Source organism: Topomyia yanbarensis, chromosome 3 (genome assembly GCF_030247195.1).
Source record: "Topomyia yanbarensis strain Yona2022 chromosome 3, ASM3024719v1, whole genome shotgun sequence".
Taxonomy (NCBI): domain Eukaryota; kingdom Metazoa; phylum Arthropoda; class Insecta; order Diptera; family Culicidae; genus Topomyia; species Topomyia yanbarensis.
In genome coordinates this window covers 134,464,471-134,477,620 of record NC_080672.1, presented here as the reverse complement: position 1 = coordinate 134,477,620, position 13,150 = coordinate 134,464,471, and the positions used below count along the sequence as shown (strand labels likewise).

Sequence of the window (13,150 nt, the reverse complement as noted above, 5' to 3'; positions counted from 1 at the left end):
ATTTTTAGGGTACTGTAGTTTTATATATCCTGATTTATTCAAACAGCCAATTTATGATTCCCAAAATTCAAAAAATTACATCAAAGTAGCGAAAAATGGTCCTTCCCCCTTAATTTCAAGCCACTATATTCAAAACTTTCATGCTTATATGTGCGATTAGTTGACTTAATGCTATACTAAATCCATACAGAGTTGTCTGGCTCTAACGTGCTTCTAAAAGTCCAATGCGCACTTTTGCCCCACGCGCACTTTTACCCCACCATACTCTATAGATGAATCATATTGTGGTAGTTTTAATGTGGCTTTTAAATGGCATACAATATCGCCTTGATGTCAAAAGGAAAGTTACAGGATATGTTATAGGCCTTTTGAAAAACTTATTGTTGTTGATGGAGAAATGCGAAAAACTTATGAAAATAACGTAATAAAGTAAATTAAAAATATCTCGAGACCTATTACATTTCAGAAAATTTTTGTTATCAGCATTTTCATTTAAAATGGCATCATATTCAAAAAAAGATTGTATTTTTGACTGCAAATTGCATGAATTATAGAACAATGTCAAGAGTTGTTGTTAGGAAAACTTTGGAAAAGGGTATTATTACACGAATTAATTGTTTTTGATGAAGCAAAATTCCAAATATCTAGAAAATTATCGGTTTTGTGAAATATATTTTGATTTTAAATGATATTTAGAATTATATTCTGTAACGAAATTATAGTTTTGTATGTCAATATGAAAACATGTATAAAAATATCGTTAGAAAAACTATTTTATCGAAAAGTTCTCCATCATGCAATCACATTCAAAAAGTTTCTTTTCTCTTTAAGTTTTTGTTGACAAAATATAAAGAAATAAAAAATGGGGTTTTTTCAATTTAAATTTTTAACATAAATTTTTGATGTTCTTAAAACTAACACAACATTTTTTCAGTGTATATATTTTTCGTACAGAAGTACTCATAACTCGTTCTCAGATAGTTTTGTGGTGTAAAATATGATAATCGAACCATGTTTTTTTTTCTAAAATGCTACTTATAGAAACCTTCACTCGCTTTCCTTGAGTCAAAATAATGTTTAGTCTTCCATGCCGGTGAAACGTGTGAAGTTTCATCGGAATCTAACTAGTCGATCACGATTTTACGGATCTTCGTGGAGTTCCTCAGCGGAGATAAAGACTTACCCCAACAAGAAACTAGCCCCGGGCTCCTCTACTTGATAATTCTTTAATGAAATAGCTTTGAATCGTTGTAAGTCGTTGAGCGTTCTAAGCCTGTCCTCCCTTTTTCAAGTTATTCATGCTGTGCTAATATTGAAGCACTGACAAAACTCGGCCCAAAATCTACTGAGTCGGTATAATATATACACCTAGAAAAATCGTGTAAATGTACGTTTCCTGACACTGACATATACGAGCCTCAAAAATGACATAGTTTTACGTTTGATTGTAATTTTACTCGACTTTGAAATACCTAAATGAAGCACTTTTTTCCTCTAAGGGGTTTATTTCGTATATTTTTAAGTATAATTTTTTGGCACTATGCATGTAAAGTATATTTTCCATGAAAAATTAAACGGAATACGTTGATTTCTAGTCATTTCGTGAATTACGGTTTATTAAATTATTCCAAGCCTGCAATTACGTCAATGTTAAAATTCATACTTTTTTGGTGTGTACAACATTTATGCACCTTTCTAGAAAGAAAATCCAAAAAGCTGAGGTTTCAAAAAATTGACAATCCTGCAAGAATACAATTTTTTTGTTCACGCTTACCCACTCCAGATTACAGCTTCTTACTTAGCGATCGATTACGGGAAGTGAAACTGGCCTGAAGTTGACCAGTGAGTAACTGAATGAGAGGAAAAAAATGTCTTTTTTGCTTTGAACAGCACACTTGTTTTTCACAACACTACACACAAACTCGTTCTCCAGCTGAACGTACCGGGCCGAAGCCACCTTAACTAGTTAGCACCGACATGGTTTCAGCTCCATTAGACAGTAGCGACAAGCGGTACAGCAATGGAGATGAGTCTAGACCCGAAGCCAGTTGAACGGCTTTCATTCAAGCTAAACGCTATGTTAATTGTTACACAATTTTACAATTATGCAAATCTACTATCAGAAGTCTGTAAAGTACGAATGGATGAGTGATCGTATTCCGGGATATGTGCATCATGCATCAAAAATGTTCAATCTAGCGGTCTATAAAACAGTTCCTGACGATCGGTCGTCAGCTGAAAGTCATTAGCACCACAATTGCCATCGACGACAGCTTGACCGGGAAAGGTTCGGAATAATATGGGAGAAATCTATGGTTGAGCCTTCCCTTCCTTAGTTGGCAGTTCGTGGTGATGGGATTTTCACATCTTCAATTAACCTGGATTGTTCGGAATCTAACGCTACTGAACCTAGCTGAATGCCAAAGCCATTAAGTTGAAACACCTGTAAAATGAGCCTAATGATGTGATGATGAGAGCGACCAAGAATGAGACCAGTGACTCGTTGCTTTGAAAAATGAACATGTTTTACGGTGTAATAATTCCGTAAAATATGTGCCAAAGGTATTTGAACCAATTGCAGTGGTTAAACGTAATAAATGTCATTTATAGCTTTGTGCCAAATACAAGCCTCAAATCAATTTAGATTTGATTACCATCGGAATGTTAACCAACTGGTCACTAACTAATTTAACCGAAAGCAGGACAGATGATTACCGTCACGGTGTACTTGTGAACCAAATTTATTTTAAAAAAATCGGTACCCCAATGCACAGTGGTCCAGTACGCAAATTTAGCAGGAATTATAGGTTTGTATACTAACCTTAACAATTTAGCCTTCTTATGTCTTTGGGATGCATTTGTTTGTGTTGGATGGAGTCTTCTCGAATTTGCATCCAGCAATAATTATCCATCATACCTTCGTCCCAGAAGCTCTCATATCGGTTTTCAATTGCTGCAATGTTATGATGGAATCTTTCACCAAACACGATACGCATACCGACCTGGGAGTCCAAAGCTCATTTACGAATCATAGTTAAAATTTTCACTCAGTGCTTCATATTATCTACATTTTTCATCCGATTTTTGTGACCATTGGTTTAAAATTTACGTAAAAGGATTGTCAATCGCAATTTCCTCTGTCCTTGATTTGTTATAAAAAATTAACTAGAAATATGCATTTTTTAAAAAGGTCGAAAATTAGACTTATTTTACTTTGGTCGCTTTGTAATTATAATAAATGTACATTTGATCTACACATGTTATACATTTTCGGAAAGGGCAAATTAATACCACACTTAATACTGTGAGTTTGTTTCGATCGGATCCTTTCTGAACGAGATATTGACAAATAACTAAAAACCGTGCTCTTTGAAAAAATTGTTTTCGCATTCAGCGACCCGAAATTGACTTAGAAAACACATTTCGTCTTAGCTTATCTCGATTGGATTCTGTGAATTTGAAAAATTAATTTTTCTGTGATAAAAATTTAGAGTAAAAACAAAAAAAGTCAGCAAAAAAACGTTTTTCGAAAAAAAAAATCGGATATCTTTGATAGGTATGATTTTTGTGTTCAGCGACCCAAAACTAATCTAGAAAACACTTTTTCTCGCAACTTCAATTTTCTTGAATACTACTATAATCTTATTTAAGACCAAAGGAGATTTTCGCTTGGTACTTAATAACATTTTTATGCAAAATTTATTTTTTTATGCAAAATCAACTAAAAATGAGTCATTTTACAAAAAAATACTTTGTTTACATCGGCTGCTCTTAACCCAAAATTGTTGATATTCTAACCAAACATACTTTTTTGTATTGGACACATCAATACCTTTCGAGTGTGAGTCGATTGTGTTAATCGTTGTTCCTGAGATATTAATAACTGCAAAAAATACTCAAAAACACGTTTTTCAAAAAATCTCGAAAACGATTCCTTGCAAAAAGAAATGGATATGATTTTCGTGTTCAGCTATCCGAAATTGTCTTAGCAAACACCTTTTTTCTTAACTTTATGCAATCAGCCCAAAATTTGTAAACTAGTGTAGGGGAGCCCGGGGATAGTTGGCGGTTGGGGTGAGTTGAAATCCCTTTTTCTTCATTTCTATTAGTCATATAGCGCTGCCTCTTCTTGTGTATCTCAAGTTATGTGAAACCCATTATCCAATGTGTTTTTGTAGCAAAACGTTTTGTTTTGTAGAAGTTGTAGGCGATATTATGTTTTCGAGCATACCAAGTAATTTTCCCAAATTTTTAAATACTTTGTGTTATTTAGGGTGATTATCAATTTATTCTGTGAAAAGAGCTTTCAGTATCCGTATAGATATTGTATCCATCCACATACAAAGTCATGCTTTAAATGGTTTTTTTTTAATAAAATATGCGGTTGGGGTAAGTTGGCGGGGCTGTATGCGTGGCAAGTTTGCGGTACTATTGACAATGCAAAAATAGTCATTAACCCTTTCATGCCCAACTTTTTTCTAGTGCATGTAGGGTTTCAAAACTATTTTTCCTTGAAAACGGTGGAGTAAAGAAATACGAAAAGCCTATTTTCATAAAGATAGGTACTTCCATGGCAGTGCTAGAAGCTGGTCAATTTTTACCTTCTAATGCTCAAAGCAAGTCTCCTAGAATAATTACAATAGTCCAATTACGTGGAAAACGTAGCCAACTACAGTCTAAATTGGTAAGTTTTATCAGTTTTCAATAATATTACACCATAACGAAGATATATGAAAAAATCATTTTCCGTCGTCAACGTAAACTGTCCCTGGCAGCACTGCCCCATCGGAATCCAATCAGACTAATTGCAATCAGTGGTGCAAATTTTCATTTTCAAATGCCAACTTTCAGTTCAATCAAACCCAACCATGATTCAAACTCAAAGCCTCCCTCAATCATTCACTTTCAATTTGGCGGGATTTTCATAACTGAATCGTACGTCTTCATTTCAAATTGATGCTTTTTCATTCACCAACCAAAGCTGTCATCTGCTCTGTAGAGGCCAGTTTAGGTTAAATATCAACATGTTTTGCGTTTTCAAGCTTACATGGACAGTAAGAACTATGTTCAGAGTAGTTTTGTTGGAAAAACCTAGTCAATACCCCAGTAAAGAGATATTCACAATGTCAATGAAATTGAAAATGAATGGAAAAGATTGAGCAGGTCGGCTGTTTGAATGAATAATGGAAACGAACAACTGCGAGTTGAACATAGTAGGGCATGATTTGAGATTTTTTCCTCCTTCAAGTTCAAAACAAGCTGTTGAAAATTTGCAGCTCTGATTGCAATAACTTCAGTTCTAGAGCTGATCCTTGTAACTGTTAATACTCAAATTAAAGGCAATAATCACATTAATGAGCCTTACTTGTTTTTGTGAGCAAATCTCGCCTCAATCAAAAGTTATAGCTGTTTAAAAACGTTGTTGTCCACACACAACATGGTCATGAATGGTTAATTTTTTTTTTCTTAAATTCACTCCAAGGAGTTTTTTTGTGTATCTCGTCAATGCAGGAGACAGTTACTTCGGACAATCGCCTGAAGAATTTCGAAAATTTGCTTTTGAATATGGAGTACGTGTCAAAGTCAAAATACCGGGGTATTGAGACTGAAATATAATAGCAAATGTCCGTTAATATACAGTTTTCTTGAAAAGACATTCAGCACATCCAAAAGAACCCTGGAAGTAATTGAAGCTCCATTTGATTGCTTAGTTTTTGTCGTATCCATACAAATCGCCAACTTACCCCGAGGCCGGGGTAAGTTGACGGGTTTCCCGCGTCACATAAATTTGTCTCTAAAAGGAGGATAATTCATCAAACATCTTAATAAAATTCAGAAATGTTGCCAACAGTCTGCTCTTTCATGTCACGTGTTCTATTTTGCAAGATCTACCTACATCAAAGCGGTACAAAATTACAACTGAAAACACCGCCAACTAGCCCCTAATTAGCGAACCAGAAAACCCCCAGATCTACATTCATGTATGTGAATTATTAGAGAATTAGAGGCCCACTTCTGTCCATGAAATTTTTTTTACATGAATTTACACTTGAAAATATGCTTAAATTACTTTCACGGTGGACAATATAAAAGATATAGTTTCGCTCTAGCTATGAAATTTTGCACTTTCCAAGGCATTTCTATTATTGTAAATAGTGAGTGCTAAATTCAGTCAAATCTGAAATTTTCAGTAAATTGCAGAAATCCAAAATTTCAAAAAAGTTTGCCGAAAACACCGGAGCTTTATTGTACAAGATATTTCATTTTGCAAGAAATTTACCAAAAATAATGTATTTCTTTAAAATACCTTATTTTGCGAAAGTTTTAAGTTTTGCAGTTTTGGTTTCCACTAAGATGACTTTATAAAAACTTTCAGTTATTTTGAAGGAGAACGGCTTGTCTTAATACACTAAACTTCTAGCTTCTGTCATTTAAATGTTATACATAAATTTACTTTTTAATAAAAATAAACTGTTTTAAGTTAATATTGTCAAAAATAAAAAAAAATGATATTTGTATTTTTTGGTCATGTATACTACAAAGTATGATATTTCATAAGCAATTCCACGAAAATCCGTCCGAAAATCTTTAAAATCGTGACCGACCATTTAAGATTCCAATGAAACTGTACATATTTCACCGGCATGGAAGACTAAACATTTTCCATAGTCAATAAGATTGTTTTGCCTCAAGAGAAATTTTTCAAACGGGCGTAGACGTTTCTGCGTGCATCACGTTCAAAACATATTTGTCGCTTACTGTATTTTAAACAGCAAAACTATCTGAGAACGATTTGCAGGAAATGAACTTCTGTACGAAAAATGTATACACTGAAAAAAATGTTGTGTGAAAAATGACAAACATTTATGTTAAAAATTTAAATTGCAAAATATCATTTTTTATATTTTATCAAATGTTTAGCGTTTAAAGACGTAGCAGAATTTTTTTTAGTGTATTTGGATCATGGAGAAGCTTTCAATGAAAAAGTTATCCTAACAACAACTTTTGACATATTTTAATTATTCATACTCTTTACAGTCATCAATTCAATCTTTTTTGCCTTTCTCAATAGAAAGGTATTGCAATTGCTCTGAAAACCGACTTTTTAACGGAGGTCCGGAGGGCCGAGTGACATATACCATTCGATTCAGTTCGTCGAGTTCGGCAAATGTCTGTGTGTGTATGTATGTGTGTATGTATGTATGTCTGTGTATGTGCGTATGTGTGTGTGTATGTGACCAAAAATGTCATTCATTTTTCTCAGAGATGGCTGAACCGATTTTGACAAACTTAGTCTCAAATGAAAAGTGCAACGTTCCCATAAGCTGCTATTGAATTTCTAATGGATCCGACTTCCGGTTCCGGAATTATAGGGTGATGAGTTCGAACACGCAGAAAATGTCGATTTTAATAAATTCTGCAATGAATGTATAAAGATGAAAAATTTTCCAATATATGACCACAACTGCTTCGATTTGTAGTATTAGGTCACTAACATCTATTCAAAGTCTATTTGGCCACCATCATCGGTTCCGGAAGCCTCGGCGGAATTATCTAAATTCAGAATAACAGTCACATCGGTTTCTCGGAGATGGCTAAACCGATTCGACTAAACTTGGCCTCAAATGAAAGGTATTGCGTCCCCGTAAATGGCTATTTAATTTCATCCCTATCCGACTTCCGGTTCCGGAGTTACAGGTTGTGGTGTGCGATCACATAGCAAATTGTGATTCAAACCGATACTCCGATGAAAGCAAAAAAGGTAAAAATTTCGCTAAAATGTCTCTCAAACAACTTAAATTTGCTGTTCTAGGTCACCGACGGCCAACCAAACTTTCGTTGACTACATTGACCACCATAGACGGTTCCGAAAGTGCCCGGGAAAAGCGGCCACCTTTCAAAATTTACGAACTCACATCAGTTTCCCGGAAATGGTAGAGCCGATTTTCACAAACTTTGTCCCAAATGATAGCTATATTATCCCCATAGATGTCTATAAAATTTCGTACGGATCGCTGCCAAACGTCTTTAAAATGCATGAAACGTCGAGATTTTATGTTATCTCGAAAATTTTTTTTTTATAAAAATCGACTTTTTGGGACTTTGCCGATTTCGCACCTTTTTTCAGTTCAATATTACCGTGGCTGTTGTTTATTTTTCAAAATTTTAGAACTCGAATAATGATTTATTTTCCTGTATATAGTTGTCATGTGATGTATAATAATAAAATATATGCATTTAAAAGTTTTTAATGAATATAAACAACGCACACATTCTCGTGATTCATGATTGAGAAAGGCACAATTGCACCGCTAGGTGGATTAAAATAGGTTTTTTGAATATGTTTCTAAACGCCATTTCAAATCAAAATGCTAATAACAAAAAATTTCTGAAATGTAGTAGTTCTCGAGATCTTTTAAATTTTGTTCTAACAATGCAATTATTTTGTATTGTTACGACCCACCGCCGGAAATTTTGAACATACTCCGACGCCGAACGGTACACCGGCGGCGCACTGCTGGAGCATTTTCCCGTGCAGACAATTCGCAAACTCAAGAATTTTCAATGTTTACTTTAACCTAAGCAAGACAAACTACCACGATATCAGTTCACTCACTTTCCGATTATTCACTTCGCTTCGGGTGTTGCTATGTTGAAGACCACGGACGGAAAAAATTGCTTCCAAATTCGTGAATAAAGTGCTATACATTCTGGATCAATCACATCTTTACGTCAAGAAAACAACACTTTGAACAAAAATCGTGTGTTGAATGACTGTTCATTTTTTCCGTAAAGCCTAGTGAATTGGTTATGATTCCAAGTATATTAAACATGATTCATCATTTATGCGCGTGAAAAAGTTCACAAAATCCTAAAATTCGTTTAGACTTTCAATATACAGTTAACGAAATTTGTGCATGTTCTTAATATTTACACGGTAACAATTTCACGGAACCCAGTGTATTAACCAAAGATTTTTGAGCCGGGTCACGATTACTAGTAGGCTAGACACTAGGGCGGGACAATAATTACATTCCAGCTCCGAGCAACTTTTTCGGTACCATTTGGGTCCTAGAACAACTGTGCAAATTATTAGCTCGATCCCTGAAACAATTTTTTCGCCCGCTGTTTGAAGTTTACATGGGATTTTGTATGGGAAAATGAACTTTCACAAAACAATTCCTCCAGGAGTCTCCCATTGCTTCCTAAAAATAAACTGTTATGTGACTTTGAAACTGTGAAATTGAACAAAGAAACAAATTCGCGAAAACCACGAAATGATCTGATGCTTGAGAAAAAAGTTATTAAGCTGAAACCGTTTGATGCTCTGACGATTGATAAAATATTCATTTTTTCTAGCACCACTGCTGTTTGTTGTCCAATTATTTGAAATTTTGTTTTGATCTTCTCCAAATGTTTCTAAATCATCTTATCTTTTTTCATATTCATCAAACTTTTGTTTTGTTGATTTGTCTTAATTTGCTTTGATTTCAACGCAAAAATATTAGAAATTGCTTCTACGAAGGGAAAAGGTGTGGTTTAATGTGTATTTTTTCATAAAATTTTAATCTGCAGTGAATGAGCGAATCAAGTTTGTTTACAAAACTCTATTAGGCTTTTTGAAAAATTAATATTGAACTACTAAGTCCCGCAACATTGCTATTCTTTTGATAAGGTTCGGTCCCGAATTAAATATTCCAGAATTCATGACAGGTTATTCGCAAGTTTTATTTTTGACCTTGCATGGCTCTTACTCATATTCATATATAAAGTTTTTGGTAATCAGAAATATAATTCATAGTTTCAAATTCTTCATGAAACAACATCTACCGAAAAATTGCACCAAATTGATTACGTTCCCAATAAAGAGTTTCTGTTCAAGGTGTATTTTTATATCACAAAAATCATGAATTCATTTAAGCATGCCGAAGTGCTCACGAGTACAATACATAAGTGACTGTAACCATTTCGATAGTTTCCGAAGATATAATTACATACTGATCTACCACAATACATATACGCAATCCTAAATCATAACATCCCGGGATGGTGCCCTGAACCGCAACATGAACTGAAATAAAACCATTCATTTTCCGATCATTTAGAACTGATATAATAACCCAAATGCTTCCCCAGCCATCAAGCGAAAGACATATCCTTTCAAATTTGACACGGAAGGCATTTAACAAAAAAACATGAAAAATATGCTGCAAACAGAAAAAAAGTCAACCAGCAGAGACTTGAACGACCTCACTAACGACGAACGGGCCGAAAAAAAAATCAAACCTGAAGGAGGGCACTTACCTCTTCTCGTGCCGATGGTGGCGACCGTATGTGCCAGTATCACTCTTTCACCGCGCTCTTCGCAGCCAGCGAAAATCAGGTTTCCCGCTGCGTTACAACCGAATTCCTTTCGCCTCGTGGGCCCTACCCCTTGGTCGTTCGTTGCTTCCTCCCTTTTCGCTTGGTCACCAGTTTTTCAGATTCCTCTTTAGGAATGGTTCTCTTGCTTGGAACTTCGATTCGATCTTAGGTTCACAAACACAAATGAAATAGCAATCGTTCGAATTGGAAAAAGGGAGCCCAGAAAAAAACAACAACACCAACAATAGCAACAGCAACAAACACTCGATGGGTGTATAAAACAAAAATCTCTGTGTGGGACTTGACTCTAGAAGAATGCCTCTCAGTTTGTCGGTCTTTTGAAGCTGCAGAGTTGTAAATTGTTTTGATCTTCTTCGTAGCTAGTTCCAACTAAACCTCACGAGAGATGCCTTTTTATGTAATCACCTTGCGCTCCGTCTTCCAGTCTATCCCACTCGCACTGCGGGTCTCAAACCGATTTGATGTAACTTCGAAGCGGGCCAAGATTTGCCACAAGCAATGAGTCTGATCTGTTGCAACTATGGGATGCTGCGTGCTGAATTACGACACGGGGTTGTGCCACTTGTTGAGTCCTAAAGAGATTGTCTTGCGATGATTGTACTGCTGCCGTTTTGTGGCCCACTGAATTTGCTGGATAGTGGTAACTGGTAAACCGCAAATACCGTTCCACTGAATGAAAGCACACAATTGGCACACGATCACTCCTCTCGGTCCCCGGGCTAGGTAGATTCGAAGTTGGACAAAAAAGCACTGCTGCTTGGTTTGGTCTCGGTGCAGATTGGATATTGGTTCCCCGCGATATAGTGTTTGGTTATAATGAATCTCCGCCAAGAATTCCCGCTGAGTTCGTTGTTTTTTCCCTCGGTCGTAGAAATCACTTCGCACTGCCTTCCCTTCTGGGTCGAGTTTCTATTGTTACCTATTGTCGTCAATTATGTATTGGATTCCCGGTTCCCACCCTGTGAGTCTATGCATGCACTAATGTAACCGTACTCGGTACTAAATGTCAGCTAGATTGCAGTTAATGAGTTTCCACCGGTAAGCGTTGACCCGATTCAAGCATAAAATGAAAATAGGCTACATCAGTGATATTAAGTGCCCCATATGCGATGCTTAATTGAAGATTAATTCAAACAATTAGTACATTTATCACTTGTTAAACTCGTTTCCTCAGTACCCACTCTCTTCAGTTTTCGTTTTGCTTCTCAGCCGATTGTATGCATTCATTATTACATCGCTGCCATGTATTACACTCGTTTCTTGCTCGTCTTATCTTTTTCGCGCTAAGTACATCCAAGTACATTGAACATTCCTTCTTCGTTCCAACTTTTGCGGGTCAAAAAATGTTTTCACTGCCAATAACGAACTCTTTCCACATTGTATGCCTGGTATTTCTTCTTGACTTTATCTCTTGGAAAATAAATTTTATTGTTATTCCCTTTTGTCACCATTATCGTTATCATCATCAAGCATCACTGAAGAATTTATTTGGCACAAAAAATGGGCTTGTGATGCTTGCTCTTCCTGTAACCTTTTCGTCAGCGCACTTTTTCATGAACTCATTTTTCACCATTCAAAAACTCCTCACTCGAACGACTCGGTCCTCGGTACCACATAAAAAACATCATTACCGGGCCAAAACAAAATTATTCATTAAAAAAATAAAAAGGACACACAAAAACTGCTCACATTCCAACAGTGAGTTGTACAAAAATTATCATTATTTTTCACCGCGCAGCGCGCATTCACTCACTTCACTACACACAGCCGGAACACAGGTTCCAGCAGAATCCCTTGCGCAAAACAGGCAACACCTCCTGTACTTGCACCATCATTAAAATGTGCTCTTGCTTTTTCCTGACGCTCTGGACCCTGTCTTCGGAGGTGGTGTTGATCCGTCAACACCCCAAAGATTCTTGGTCACCGCTGGTCGGATCGAAGCTCACAAATAACCGAGAAACAAAAAACAATCTTTCCTGCAGCAGACTCACATACGCGAGTTCACAGCACGACTCAACAGAACAGACTGCGCCGGAGAGTAGCGTAGATTCGGTGTCCAACCATGTCCGCTGCAGCATCGAACACCGCGCCACGTCTTCGGTTGGTTATAGCATATCCACCGCGAGACGGTTTTCCATTCCAGCTGAACCAAAGAGAATGGGAGAGCGAGCGCGGTTTCGATTTTCTTTTGCCGCGCCATCATTCTGTAGGCACTTTGAAAAGACAAGTTTTGTTTGGGTTAACCATTTACTCACTCTCTCTGACATTCACACACAGACTTACTCATTGGGGTCCAGTTTCTTCTATCCAACTTTCCGTGATCCATGTACGTTTCAAGGCGGTAGCTTTTTGCTCGAAAGATTTCGTTCGAATTCAATGCAAAATAGTAGCGCCTGAGACACACAGGGTGCTACCAAGGTGATGATATTCAGAGAACAGCACCAGAAGCGTTCAAGCACCGGTAATGTTCAAAAATCTCGATAATAGCGTAGCCAAGGTGAAATTTTTGAGATCAAACCACTTATTTGCCTATTGATACATTTCATAGCCACGATTGAACGTCCATATATTATTTTATTTGGAGTTTTCTTCTCATAGTTCTAAAGCTAAAGAATGCCCAATCTACTAGAAATGAAGTGTTTTGTTTCGAACTGAGCTAGCCGAAATTGGAAATGCATATGCCAAGAAGTAGTGGTCAAAACACCATTTGATCGTACATGACAAATTGGGTTTAACGTTTCGAATTCTTCCGATCAGCATATGG

The 13,150-nt window shown here is 36.4% G+C and overlaps 1 protein-coding gene across 1 annotated transcript in view; it reads right to left on the bottom strand.

Annotated features, from left to right (window-relative positions):
- LOC131692447 (ankyrin repeat and BTB/POZ domain-containing protein 2) overlaps positions 1-12,390 on the bottom strand; it is a 277,153-nt gene extending 264,763 nt beyond the window's left edge. The window contains exon 1 of the mRNA XM_058979500.1: positions 10,306-12,390. The gene's annotated coding sequence lies outside the window, so the exon portion shown is untranslated. The remainder of the gene's footprint in view (positions 1-10,305) is intronic.
- Between the last annotated feature and the right edge of the window lie 760 nt (positions 12,391-13,150).